This window comes from Sorex fumeus, unplaced genomic scaffold, assembly GCF_029834395.1.
Source record: "Sorex fumeus unplaced genomic scaffold, SorFum_2.1 ptg000070l, whole genome shotgun sequence".
Taxonomy (NCBI): domain Eukaryota; kingdom Metazoa; phylum Chordata; class Mammalia; order Eulipotyphla; family Soricidae; genus Sorex; species Sorex fumeus.
Genome location: NW_026606127.1, coordinates 4,212,063 through 4,216,300, shown reverse-complemented (window position 1 = coordinate 4,216,300; position 4,238 = coordinate 4,212,063).

The following is a 4,238-nucleotide window of genomic DNA, read 5'->3' as shown; positions in this document are numbered from 1 at the left end:
AATTGTGCCCCAGAAAATCAAGTACCTAGGAATCAGCCTAACTAAGGAAGTAAAGGACCTGTACAAAGAAAACTACAAAACGCTACTTCAGGAAATAAAAGAGGACCTGAGGAAATGGAAAGACATCCCCTGCTCATGGGTCGGAAGACTGAACATTGTCAAAATGGCAATACTACCGAAAGCACTGTACAAATTCAATGCAATCCCTATAAGGATACCCATGACGTTCTTCAAAGAAATGGAGAAAACACTCCTGAAATTTATATGGAACAATAAACCCCCACGACTAGCTAAAGCAATTCTTGGGAAAAAGAAAATGGGAGGAATCAACCTCCCGAACTTCAAACTTAACTACAAAGCGGTAATAATCAAAACAGCATGGTACTGGAACAAAGGCAGAACTGCAGACCAATGGAACAGAGTTGAATACACTGACATCACCCCCCAATCATATGATCATCTAATCTTTGATAAAGGTGCAAGAAATGTGAAGTGGAGTAAGGAAAGCCACTTTAACAAATTGTGCTGGCATCACTGGACGGCTACATGCAAAAAAATGGGCTCAGAACTCTGCCTAACACCATGTACAAAGGTAAGATCAAAATGGATTAAAGACCTCAACATCAGACCAGAAACCATAAGATACATTGAAGACAAAGTTGGCAAAACCCTCCATGACATTGAGGCTAATGGTATGTTCAAAGATGACACGCCACTGGCTGAGCAAGTGAAAACAGAGATAGATAAATGGGACTATCTTAAACTAAGAAGCTTCTGTACCTCCAAAGAAACAGTGACCAAAATACAAAGACAGCCTACAGAATGGGAAAGAATATTCGCCGAATACACATCTGACAAGGAATTGATATCAAGGATATACAAAATACTGGTTGAACTCCACAAGAAGAAAACACCCAACCCCATCCAAAAATGGGGCAATGAAATGAACAGAAACTTTCTCAAAGAAGAAATCCGAATGGCAAATAAGCACATGAGAAAATGCTCTACATCATTAATCATCAGGGAGATGCAGATCAAAACCACAATGAGATACCATCTCACACCTCAGAGACTGGCTCACATTCAAAAGAACAAAAGCAACCGTTGCTGGCGCGGATGTGGCGAGAAAGGGATACTCCTTTACTGTTGGTGGGAATGTCCACTGGTTCAGCCCTTCTGGAAAACAGTATGGACGTTCCTCAAAAAATTAGAAATTGAGCTCCCATTTGACCCAGCGATACCACTCCTGGGAATATATCCCAGCGAGGCAAAAACGTGTAGCCGAAGTGACATCTGCACTTGTTTGTTCATTGCAGCACTCTTTACAGTAGCCAGAAACTGGAAGAGACCAGAGTGCCCAAGAACAGATGACTGGTTAAAGAAACTTTGGTACATCTACACAATGGAGTACTATGTGGCTCTTAGAAAAGATGAAGTCATGAACTTTACATACAAGTGGTACAATATGGAAAGTATCATGCTAAGCGAAATGAGTCAGAAAGAGAGGGATAGACATAGAAAGATAGCATTTATCTGGGGGATATAAAATAATAAAATATGAGATTAATACCCGAGAATAGCTGAGAGCAACACCAGGAGAATTACTCCATAACTTAGAGGCCAGCTGGGTATTCTAGGGGAAAGTACAATTCATATAGAAAGGGGAACACCAAGTGGAGGGTGTTTGGAGGATCCTCCCAGGAGCGGAGATGCAGGTTGAAAGTAGACTGAACTGAACATGTTCGCCACTCAATGCCTCTTTGGCTGATCACAGCGCCCAGGAGGAGAGAGAGAACAGGGGGGAATGCCCTGCCACAGTGGCAGGGGGGGATGGGGGGATGGGAGGATGGGGGGATGGGAGGATGGGGGGGGAGGGATATTATCCTGGTGGTGGAAAATGGGCACTGGTGGAGGGATGGGTATTTGATCGTGGTATGACCGACATCCAAGCACAAAAATTTGTAAATCTACAACTGTACCTCATGTCGTTTCACTAATAAAAAAGAAAAAAAATTCTTGTCTATGAAATACAATCACGTTTATTCCTATTTTCTTTTTGTTATGTAGTTACTGATAAATCCTTTCTCTTTAATGGACTGGTAAAGTGTCACTCAAAAATCACCTTCTATTCCATTGTTTGGCTAGCAGTTTTTACTAAAATAAAATAGAGTCTTCATATTGTATATGTGGAACAATTTAGTAATAACCTTATTGTCCTTTTTTATTTGGTTTTGTTTGGGATGCCATCCACTGTTATTCAAGGCTTACTCTTGGGTCTGTTCTCCATAACATACTGTACTATGCTGCTTGCTACAGAGACCAGATTTCATTAATATCTACATAATTATTTTTCAGTTCTGTGATACATATTTTTCATGATGTTTTCTTTACACTTCCTCCTATGTAAATCACATGAAATAGAAAAATTATATTCGTGTATGCATTATTATTCTTAGAGTTATGAATAACTACATTGTTGATAAACAACTTAAGACACAGAATTTAAATAAAATTTTCCTTCCAAAAATATTTCTTGGGAAAAACTCAAGTAGTGATTTTTGAAGTGGATCAAAAATCAGGGTAACCTTCAATGCATCAACAAGATTAAGTTGTATGTGAACCATAAGTAACAGGTACTCACCGGATCTTGGGGAAGTTCCCATAATATCTCCAGCCCAAAGTAAACTGGCGCTGACGCCAACTCCAACTCAGGAACAAAAAGTTAAGAATTTTGATCAGATGAAAACTGGACATTCAAAACCTCTGGAGACCTACCAGATCCCAGTAGACCTAGATCATGCAAAGATCCGCAGGTAATGAACACCACTGACACCATCACTCTGAAGCAGGTGCGAGAAAATTCAAGTGGCACTAAACGGACCTCCCATGCAAAATGGAAGAACAAAAAGGAGGCTTCTGAACCTCTTGAGGGATAAACCAAGGCCAAAATCCAGCCAAAAGTCTGAGAATGCTTGCTAAGGGGAGCAGGGATTGTTTGTAATGCTGCAGTCAGTGAGAGGTGTCCTGTGACCACAGCCAAAACTAACAGCAAATCTCACAAAGCTGCCTCCAGCAGGATCAGCAAGACAAAGAGCCATGGGCAGGAGAAGATAAAAAACACCAGAGAAAACTCTAAGAAAGCTAATGAGTGTAAGCAGCTAGGGAACAAGGTCAAGGCAGAAGAAAAGTTCACCATTGGCAAGATGAAATGCAAGGAAACTCAACCTGAGCTTTGCCAAGAGGCAGTTAAAAAACCCCGCTGCTACCTAGGCATACACATGCTGGATTCTGTCCAATTGTTTCATGCTCTGGGGAAGAGTGATCCAAAACTTGGAATCTCTTCCTCCCAGGTCCTGAGTAGCCCAAAGATGTCAAGCCATCCTCAGCTGTCAAGCCATGGCTAGGTTCTACACGGGATGGAAAAGGCCTTGAGAAAACTCAGGTCAAAGCACAGAAACCAAGTAGCAGTGCTGAAAAACGCTCATCCCCATCCCAGTCTGAGCTGCCACCTCCTGGGAAGGTGAAATTGGTACCTTTGCCGTTTCTTACCATGGAGAATCCACAAGCTGGACCTGTTCCTCGGAGACGAAAATCTGAAGCCACACATCTTCCTGCTGCAGCTTACCCTGCCAAGCTTGGCTGTACCAATGCAGCTCAGCCAAATGCTGCCAATTTTTCCCCGTCAACCACTGCATTTTTGGCTGTTCCTTCCAATCCTGCTAAGTCCATTTCAACCAACCTATCTCGACCAGGTTTGCAGAACCCTAGTAGCCGGCCTATTCATCAGCCTGCAGCTTCTAGACCTGCTCCCTACAAGGCAGCAGCTGGCACTTCTCTACAGCGGGAGCCTCTTTCTGTCTCTGTGAACAAGCGGCATTCACCACCCAAACGTCAGAGTCACTTTCTCCTCCAAGACTTCCGTTTCCAACCGATTCCATGGAGAAAGCCCAATGTTCCCGAGCCAGACATGTCAAAGCCCATCACCAAAGAGCATAGACCAGAGCGTGAGGCTATGAAAAGGAAGGCTCAGCATGAGCGTGAGAACACTGCCAAACTCACCTCTTTGGGGGAAAGTGTAGTACTTTATTGAGAGGGAAAAGAGATGGACATCTCTCTCTATTATGGCTACGTAATGGGAGTAGCTGGAATGGTAGGTTCCATTTGAGGTACCAGATGGTTTTCCTAGGAAAACACTGACATGCCATACACCTTTTATTTATTTTATTATTTTTTTTCAA